This window comes from Phoca vitulina, unplaced genomic scaffold (genome assembly GCF_004348235.1).
Source record: "Phoca vitulina isolate PV1807 unplaced genomic scaffold, GSC_HSeal_1.0 scaffold60, whole genome shotgun sequence".
NCBI lineage: Eukaryota > Metazoa > Chordata > Mammalia > Carnivora > Phocidae > Phoca > Phoca vitulina.
This window is the reverse complement of record NW_022589763.1, coordinates 894,149-904,428: the sequence shown is the minus strand read 5'-3', so window position 1 is coordinate 904,428 and position 10,280 is coordinate 894,149. Positions and strand designations below refer to the sequence as shown.

Sequence of the window (10,280 nt, the reverse complement as noted above, 5' to 3'; positions counted from 1 at the left end):
AGCCCTGCCTGGATCTCAGACTCCCAGCCTCCAGCCCCCCTGGATCTTAGAGTCGCAGCCTCAGTCTCACCTGGATCTCAGACTCCCAGCCTCAGCCCCGCCTGGATCTCAGACTCCCAGCCTCCAGCCCCGCCTGGATCTCAGACTCCCAGCCTCCAGCCCCCCTGGATCTCAGACTCCCAGCCTCCAGCCCACCTGGATCTCAGACTCCCAGCCTCGATCTCACCTGGATCTCAGACTCCCAGCCTCCAGCTCACCTGGATCTCAGACTCCCAGCCTCCAGCCCTGCCTGGATCTCAGACTCCCAGCCTCAGCCCCTCCTGGATCTCACACTCCCAGCCTCAGCCCCGCCTGGATCTCAGACTCCCAGCCTCGGTCTCACCTGGATCTCAGACTCCCAGCCTCGGTCTCACCTGGATCTCAGACTCCCAGCCTCGGTCTCACCTGGATCTCAGACTCCCAGCCTCCAGGACCGGGATCAATAAATGTCTATTATTGAAGTCGCCCCACCTGGGCTATTTGTTACGGCCGCCCGAGCCGACTCCCACAGCATAGTCTCCAGGAAAGCAATGCCTGCTGACGCTGGGTGAGTGTTCCAGGCTGTCCCCACCCTCAGCTGTGTCTGCATTGTGAGTCCTAGGGCCGAAGGATGGGGCCACTGTCTGTTGCATGCAGGGACCAGGAGTGGGGGCTCCTGTCTGGACCCTGGCACGGATGCCTGGTGACTCCGGAGGCGGGAGCTGAGGGCAGGTGTGAGGCTCTGTAAGTACCCACCCTCGGGACAGGCCACCCTGCAGGGGGAGCCAGGGGAGGGCTGGATGCACCCCTGTCATCTTGGGGCAGCCAGCAGGGTGGACAGAATTAGAACTCAGGACCCCGGGCCCCTGCTGGGAATTAGCTGCCCCCTCTGCCAACTCCTGATTTGTCCTGAAATTGCTGCATTCATCAGCTTCGGTGCTCTCCTGGGGGACGGACAAGAACCATGACACGCAGACTGTCGCTGAGGCATGGAAAACAAGTGTGTGTGTTTCTGCATTTTCCCCGGGGCTCGGCATCCCCTGGAGGGACGTGGCGGCGTCTGGGCACGGGCAGGTGGAGAGGCCCACGCGGGACATATGAGTGGCTGAGCGCCAGGCCTGGGACTTTGGCATTTTCACAGAGTCTCCAATTGCCCTTCTCATGGCGTTGACCCAACGACATGCCCATTAACCCTTCTGGGCGCCCCGTTTCTTCTGCACGTCTTACGGACAAATAAGATTCCTTTTTCTTTTGGTGTGCATGCCCACGGCCATCCTTGATAAGACAACTCTTCTCCCTGAGCCTTGTGCAGACTGCAGGAGTTTGGAGACATGTCTGCACTGAGTTCTCTGCACTTTTGGAGGGTGCACGGGGGAGGTGGGACCCTCTATTCTCTCTGACAGTTGTCATCGCGCCCCCTCACTCGTCCCCTGTACCTCCCTGCCTCCTTTCCTCCGTCCCGTGGGATGTTTGAGGCAAACCTTAAGCCCATATCTGAATGAAAAATATCTCGCTGTGTATTTCTAAGCCACCAGGGTGTTTCCAGAAGTAACCCCAGTGTCATTATCTGGGGTTATGCAAATATGCATGGGGTTATGGAAAATATGCAAACAGAAATAAAAGGGGTTCGATGTATTTAGTCCTAAATTGGGCATTGGCCTGCTTTCTTTCCCGCGTTTCAGCGATCTATCCCCAATCTCTGGCCGCCGGCTATAGATAGCACCCGGCCCCTTCCCGGAGACGCTGCGAGTCTCCTCCGTTGGGAACAACGCTTTGCCTCTGGCGGCAATCCCCCCCCCCCCCCACGTAGGTCTCACCTTTGCCCTTTGGTTCAGTGGTTCCAGCTTCCAGGTGGACAGATCGGAGCTGTCAACATTTGCCGCAGGGACAATTTGCGAGCTCGCCCATCGCTGCCGGCGGCTGCACGTCACGGCCTCGCCTTGCTCGGGATGGAGCTGGGTGGCCTCCGTGCTGTCCTCCCCAGGCCACACCCTTCCTGGGGACCCCCGCCCCCGGGAAGCTGCAAGGGGAAGGCAGCTTGTCCACCCCGTGCAGACCGGCAGACTAGAGCCCGCGTCCCCGCCTGGACCACGGCTCTGGGACCCGTCAGTTTCGAAGCCCGGCCCTCGGTGACCTGAATCCTTAACCCCCGAGGAAATAGCGTGTGAGTACCCAGGAGTAATATGCCTTCTACACACTAGCCAGACCCCGCGACCATTCATGCACACGCCGCCCGCCCTACCGACTCTGTGTTTCATAAAGCAACACAACACGGCGGCTTCCCCAAGACGTGGGTTCCCGTCTTCCTGCCGTGGGGATGCTCACCCCCACCAGTTCGCCCTCCGCCCCCCACCTCCGCTCCGTGAGGGACGCACCGAGCCCCGCACCCGTTTCCCTCCCATCCCGATCCCGCCCTGCCGTAGGATCACGCCAAAGCCACTGCCCTACCGATGTGAGAAACGTCCAACTTACTGGTCAGCCAGCTTTCCAGAACGTTCTTGGAGCGTTGCAGCACGTTTGGAAGGCGCTGTCTTGCCCGGTTGATTGGCAGCGCTGCAGGCCGCGGTCCCCAGGACGGCACAGGGAACCAGCAGAAAGAGCCTGGCCAAGAGCCTCCTGCATACGGACGCCCACCCGCAATTCATGCTCAGGTCAGCATTTGCAGAGATGCCTTATCTGCCATCCGCTGGGTCCTCCTTCTCAATGAGCGGCCAGCCCGCGTTATCGCCCCACCGGACAGGAAACGTTCCAACACAGCCCGCCGTCTGTCTCAAGCTCGAAGCCGGCCCCTTGCTTTTATCAGCATCTTGGGGTTCCTCTTTTTTTTGCAGCAGAATGTCTCTGGCCGCTTGCCCACCTCTTCCCTCTGGGGTGGTCAGGGTGTGTGTGCTCTGGGTCATGCTCTGGAGACTTCTGGCCCCCGGGCCTGCGCTCGCATACGCTCCCCTCCACTCGCGGGAAGGCGAGCCCTTCCTACGCACTCAGCTCTGCTCGATGTCGTGCGTGATTCTGGTCCTGGCGTGTGTCCCCGAGGCTCCCCCGGGTGGGATGCAAGCCTCCAATGCTTCCGCTCTGAGGGGACGGCTCCTTGCCACTTCGGGAGCATGTGCCTTCCTTCTTCTCTGACCACCCTCCTCCGTGGAGCCTGGATGGACGGATCCAGTGGGAGAGCTCGGGAAGTGGTTGCTTCCTCATACTAGCAGGGTCATTATGCCCCCAGCGCTCTCGGGAATGGGGACAACCATTCCCTGGGTTTCTCCTCCCTCAGAAATGGTGTCCTTTGGAGGCTTTTCTCATGAAATGTGCCTATCGCCTTGTTTGCTCTTCTCAAAGACCATTTCATCCCGCGGTGTAGACAAGAGAGATCCCAGAGATGCCACGTGAAGGGAGTGTGTGGCTAGAAAGACAGCTCTTGGGATGCCTATGCTCTGGAACGCCTTGTCTTCGTGGGGTCTACAAAGTCCAAACCATGTCCCTGGGTAGGGAATGGGTTACCATTTGATGGGTGACGTGATCCCCCATGGCCTTATGCAATAGTTACACTCCTGCTGTTTACTCTAGGAGCAGGTGACTCTTTCACTCCCAAACCCAGAAGCAAGTGGGAGGTTTGTAGAAAAGCAGGAGTGTTGGCGGGAAGGGTCTCTCTTTGCTTTGATTTGAAAGGGAAAGTGCCTCGTGCCTGTGGATTCAATATGGCGCCCTCTCCAGCCAGATCCCTGGTTGTGGGGAAGAAAGAGCCCCACGCGGGTGCCCGCAAAGCTGAATGGGCAGTCGGGAACTGCCCGTGGTAGGAAGGAAAGGGGGTCTGGACTCCTCAGCCACCCTGTTATTCTATAAATCCCAGAAATACGGATGGCAGATCTCACCGAGTCTGGTGTCCTCCGCGGCGTTGGTGATGGGGGAATGGAGAAAGGGATGACAAAGAGCTTGCTGTCGCGGGGTTGACGTTCCAGGGCAAAGCATGGCCACGAGGAGGGAACTTGTCAGGGACGGTGGGGACGCCGAATGCACAGGAGCGAGGCAGGAAACGGGGGATCTGCCGGAGCAGGGCTGTGCCCTCCTGGCTACATGCGTTAGGTCTTACCCAGTAGGACACGGTCAAACAGATGCATTGATGAACCAAGGGAGCCCGCGGAAGATTCGGGGGGCATAGGAGGCACCAGTGCAAAAGCCTTGGGGCAGGGATGACCTCGGGGTGTGCGGGTCTGGAAGGTTCTAGAACACACAGCAAGCCGTCAAGAATGCAGAGCACGGTGGACGGTGCAGGCTGGCGGGTCCTTCTGAGCTTTGTGGGAGAGTCTGGGCAGTGGGTCACGTGGTCGAGTCTTACCCACCCCGACCCCCCAAATTCGCCGTGAACGTCGCGACCACGGGGACGGGCTGGCAGCAGGAAAAGGAAGCATGGCTGACGCCCACCATCGGCGGATAATTGAGGAATGATGGCGGCTTGCCATCTCTTGGTCGGTCGGCATGGAGGCCAGGAGAACGGACCCCCTTTGGCAAAACCATCTGATGCCTCAGACACGACCAGAAGGCACAGAATACGGACCCTGGGCACGGTGCGTGCTTGGCGGGGGTGACCTCGATGCTCCCCGGCTCAGAATGGGCAAACCAGAACACTTTACAATTATTTAAACCTCCCCTAACTGTTTTTTTTTTTTTTTTAAAGATTTTATTTATTTATCTGAGAGAGAGAGAATGAGAGACACAGAGCATGAGAAGGAGGAGGGTCAGAGGGAGAAGCAGACTCCCTGCCGAGCAGGGAGCCCGATGCGGGACTCGATCCCGGGACTCCAGGATCATGACCTGAGCCGAAGGCAGTCGCTTAACCAACTGAGCCACCCAGGCGCCCTCCCCTAACTGTTGTAAGAGTTATTAATTGTTCAGAAATCAGGCGACCCCTCGCACCACGCGGGTTTGAAATACCTGGGTCCACTTACGTGCAGATTTTTTCTTTCTTTTTTTCTGATGAATACACGACGGGACTGCGAATGTATTTTCTCTTCCTTATGACGCTCTTCACCCCATTTGATTTTCTCCGGCTTGTTTTATTGTTAAGAACACAGCCTATGATACACAGAACACATGAAACTGTGTTAATGGACGCTGCGCATTATTATTGGTCAGCCTTACAGCCAAGAGCAGGCTCCTCCTAATTAAGTGTTTGGGGGAGTCAAAAGTGATATGTGGGTTTTCCACCATGCACAGGGTGGATGCCGCAATCCAGTTGTATACGAGTCACCTGTGTGTCCCGAGTCCTGCGTGGCATTGATGGGGTGACGTAGGTGTTCACCATCCGCACCGTGGACACGATCTCGCAGGTGTCTGCATAAATCACACGGTGTCATGCCTTACGTTTCAATCACGTGGAGAACATTCTATCTCTGCGATACCTCGTTAAGGCGCTCTTTAAAAAACTAAGCTTCTCGGTGGTCACCAAAAATCATGTCACATTGCTTACATGGAACGTGTACCTTTATTTTTTTGTTTTTTGAGTGATCTCGACACCCGGCGTGGGGCTCGAACCCACGACCCCGAGATCAAGCGTTCAGGTGCTCTACCCGCCAAGCCCGGCAGGTGCCCCCAAATCGGAACCCTTGTTAGAGGTGGAGAAGCAACGTTGGTTGGGTGGGAACCACGTTGTTACCGGTTTTAGACACGATGTATGAAGACGCGGGGTATGTGGCAAGAGGTGTTGGGGTCTTTTTCAAATTTAACTTTGCCCCCCAGGTCTGTACGTGAGCCTTCGAAAAGGTTATCTTTGTAGGGGAAACGTCCAGCGTTGTTTGCAGAGTCGACACACTCGCTCACGCTCACCTGACCGAATGCCCGCAACGCCCAGCCCAGTGGACGTCCCCGGAGTCGTGAACCGCGGGACACGTTGAATTCCGAGGGATGCGAAGGTCTGCAGCCGCGTCTGTACCTGGCACTTCGGTGACGGCTCTGGGGACGTCCCCCAGTACGTGCGAGCAAGGTGACAGCCCTTGTGGGGTTCACGGGGACTGCTTGGGAGCCGTGCGGGGAGACAGAGCTTTGGGGCGGGGGGCCCACGTGCTGTGTTCGCATGCTTCGTTCGTGCTAACCCCGGGTCCCGAAGCTCAGGGTGGGGACAGCCCAGGCCATCCAGGCAAACACAGGCCTCCCCGCAGGACCCCGCGTCCCGCCCCACAACGAGAACTCGGACAGCAGGGCTGTTGAGACACGGGGATGGTGAGTCAGAGCCTCCACATCCTGTCTCCCCCCCTGCGCCTGCCCAGCCGCCTCGGACGGACCGGGGTCCCCTGCGTGGCCCCTACACGCAGCAGGTGTTACTAACTTTGGGCCGGGCTCCACGTGAGGGAGGGGGTCCCCGAGACCCTCAGATCCGACTGGTCAGCTGGCTCTGCCGCACAACATAGGACTTCTGCCGGCAGCAAGTGGTGGGTGGGATTCTAGAATCTTCCGCTGCCTGCCAGGGTCTCCACAGAGAGACAGAGACACAAGAGCTGGGAACGTGTCCGTGCACGTTGGAAGTGACTCGATTTGCGCTGAGATCCACCCAAAAATGACACTTTCCGAGCTCACTTTTCTGTCCTATGTCCCGTGCGTCCAAACCTAAAAGACAGAATCTTCCGAGACAATTTTTTTGCTTCGAATGACCGTGAGACACTTTATTTTCTGCTTTTCACCTGCTTCTCCCTTCTGGGACTTTTATTGTCAATATTATTATTATTAGACCTCTTTTTTTTTTTTTTTCTTTTTAAAGCAGTTTCAGGTTCCCAGAAACACTGAGCAGGAAATGCAGGGTTCCCATGACCTCCCCAACCACCTCTTGCACTTCCCTGATTATGAACATCTTCTTCTGGGCAGTACATTTGTTACATTTGTCACAAGTGATGTCGCTACACTGTTACAAGCTGAGCGGTGCATTCTTGGCTACAATGCACTGGGGACAGACCCCATGATGTCACACACCCTCGGTGACAGCATCACACAGAAATGTTTCCCCATCCTCACCCATTGGCGTTAAAAGCAATGGGTCCCAGGTTTCAAATGTTTTATTTCTGAAGTCCCCAGCCTGTGAATCGGAAGGGACAGGAGAGGCCCCCAGACTTGCTCCCCACATTGCTTTCCTGGTCCCCCATCTCCCCATCTCGCCATCTACGAAAACTCTGAATGCAGTGGCACCTTTCATCTGGAGGCCGTGCATGGGGACAAGGGGTACAGGTGCAGTTGGGGACAGATTGGGACATTGGGGGCTCACCCAGTGGGGAAGGGAGTCCTCATTACAAGGCTGTAGTGGGTGGGATTTTCTCCCCCACAAAATATATGCCCATGTTCTAGCCCCTTGTACCTGGGAAGGGGACCTTATTTGGGAATAGGGTCTTTGGGATGTGATCAAGTGAAGGATCTGACATGAGCTCATCCTGGATCAGGGTGACCCTAAATCGAAGGACAGGTGTTCCTATAAGACAGAAGAGGAGACACACACACAGAGGAGGAGCCACGTGAGGACAGAGGCAGAGACGGGAGGGATGTGGCCACAAACCCAGGGACACCTGGAGACCCAGAAGCTGGAGGAGGCAGGAAGGACCCTCCCCTGGAGCCTTGGGAGGGAGCTTGGCCCTGCCCTGCCTGGATCTCAGCGGTCCTGCCCCGCCTGGATCTCAGCCGCCCTGCCTCGATCTCAGGCTTCTGGTCTCCAGAGCTGGGGAGGACGTATGCCGGATGTTTTGAGCCCTCCCACCCCCTGGTTTGTGCTGCTTTGTTATGAGCACCCTGGAAACTTGTCCAAACACCCCTGCCTAAACCCCAGCTGCCCTGCCTACATTATCTAGACTCAGATTATCTTCCACAGGGTCCCCGTCTCCCCTACACATGGCCAACACTTGCCCTGCTTTCCTGGCCCCTCTCCCCCTGTCTGTGCAAGGGAAAGCACCCCCACTCGCCTCCCTGGCCTCCTGTGATCCCCCAGGGTATGCTCAGTTCTCATGTTTCCTGGAGAACTCCTCCCACCATGGGCAGAGAGCTTGCTTTCATACATGGGGCATTTTCTCATGCATCTGCAAGAACATGGGGTACACCCCAGCTCTGTTCCCCTGATCTGTCAGCTACTCACCCCGCTGCGTGCCTTCCCCTGATGTTCTTGACAATGTGAGCACATGGAAGCCGAGTGTGACTCCAGACTGTTTATCTCAGGAGAACACGCTTCAGGGAGGCTTTCTCCCCAGAAGCGGGTGTGGCCCCCGCCTCTAAGGAGAAAGGGCTCCAAGGAGGAGCCCATCTAACCCCCAGGTTGCGACTGGTCCTCACAGCCTGCTGACCCCCTGAAGGTCTTCCTCCTGGACTCCTAGTCCTCTTGGGCGTCCTCTGGGTGGGACCCAGAGCTGGGGTGAGACCACCCCCAGCATCCAGACAGAGAGCCATTTCCAGGATCCTGTGTGGATTGGGGTCTTAGGGTCCCTCTGCACCTGGAACTGCTTCTCCTGGAGCTTCATCCTGCCCTGACACTGCACCCATCTTCCAGTCGAGGACTTCACCAGCGGATCTTTCCTACAGGGTTATTCCAGGGACACTGAAAATGTCTCCTGAAAAAAAGAAGTCTCTCCAGCAACCCCCCCCCCCCCCCGCCGAGTTTAGACTCTTTTAAACCTCACAAAACCATCAGCCCTTACACCTGACAATGAAAGGCAACCAGCCTGGGAAGGTGGCTGCCAATTCATACTAAGGTGATAATGACTGATATCACAACCGCTCATAAATGCAGGAAGTCACTCTTTCATAGAAGTTAAGGGTTAGAGGGGAGGGCGTCATGGGAGGGAGAACGGGGAAGGAAAGCAGGAACTAGAAAGTGGAAAGGCTAAATATAAAACGTCTCTACTTCACAATGTGATTTAGATTCTCCCGAATCCATTGTTTGCCGGTGGATAGTTTTGTTCACAGAAACCTGGCTTTTTGTTTTCTGTGCATAGAATCTTCTGGTCCCATCTGGGCCGCTCCGGGGCAAAATTTCAAAGTGCGTTGATGCTGCCGTCCGTGCTTCTACCCCTCACACTCCTGCATGGGCCCCTTGGGCGGCCAGCCGTACTCCTGCCACGTGGAGGTCCTGTCCTCTGCTGTCGGCCTCCGTTGGGCTGGCATCTGTCATCCTGGAGGCCAGGTTGGTCCCTCAGGACTCTGGGCAGCATTTACTTTCCACGGACAATTCTTGGCCTGAAGGGACGCCCCCACGTGTGAAGGCGTGATGGTGTTTCATAGACATGAAGGAAGGGAAACAGGTTTCCTGCATCATGTGCATGATCTTACAGACGGACAGATGGACAGGACTCATGGGAAGTGCTGGTCGGAACCTGCGAGGCAGGGGCAAGCTGGAACCACCTTGTACACACTCGGGGAGCCCACGCTGAACACCCAGGAGAGGTCACAGCTCCTGTCAGGCCATCGGACGATCTGCAACACAGGAAGCAGAAAATGCTGTAAATCAATGCTTCTTTTGGTTCTGTTTTCCTTTTCATTTCCTGGTGAGCTGACTGAGGTGAGGCCCCTGACACCTCTGAAGTGGGGTTCAGCAGCTGGGGGATCACTGCAGGCCCTGAGCATATAATTTTGTTCCCTGAAGCTTTATCAGGAGCAAATTGCAGAGCAAAGCTCCTGGGGTAGGGCCCCCTCACCCTGGGCAGACCCACCCGATCACACAGGAGCCCCTTGGGAAGGCACAGGTGGTGGTGGTGGGGCACTACCGTAGGGAACAGGGCCCCATCGCCCTGGCACGTGTCACCTGGCACATGCACAGGGGACCCACTGCAGAGCACATTGCAATGCATTCCCATTTGAAATGGTTCCATGAGGATCCGTTTGTGTGTTCACACAGACAGGGGACAAGCCCCCTGTTACTCAATTAAACACTCAGCTAGAGGTGTTTTGCAGGTGGGACAAAAAAAAAAAAAAATCCACAAGAAAAAACAGAAAGAAAGAAAGAAAAAGAAAGAAAGAAAGAAAGAAGAAAGAAAAAATCCACAAGCTGCTAACTTGAAGAGATGTTACTTCACAGGGGGGTGGGCCTTGTCCAATCAGGTGACGGTCTCAAGGGCAAACACCGAGGTTTCCCAGAGAAGCAATTCTGCCTCAGGTGTGCAATATCACCTGCCACCTGCGCCTCCAGCCTGCCCACCTGCCCTGCAGGTTTCACACGGACCAGCCCCACCATCGCAAGAGCCACTTCCTTGAGATCGGTCTCTCTACCATCTTCATATGTATCTTTTTGTATATATGTCCATACTTAT

General features: G+C 56.2%; 1 protein-coding gene across 1 annotated transcript in view; it reads right to left on the bottom strand.

Moving 5' to 3' along the window:
* The window catches only part of LOC116623761 (granulocyte-macrophage colony-stimulating factor receptor subunit alpha-like), a 28,841-nt gene extending 26,074 nt beyond the window's left edge, over positions 1-2,767 (bottom strand). The window contains exon 1 of the mRNA XM_032391188.1: positions 2,491-2,767. The gene's annotated coding sequence lies outside the window, so the exon portion shown is untranslated. The remainder of the gene's footprint in view (positions 1-2,490) is intronic.
* Between the last annotated feature and the right edge of the window lie 7,513 nt (positions 2,768-10,280).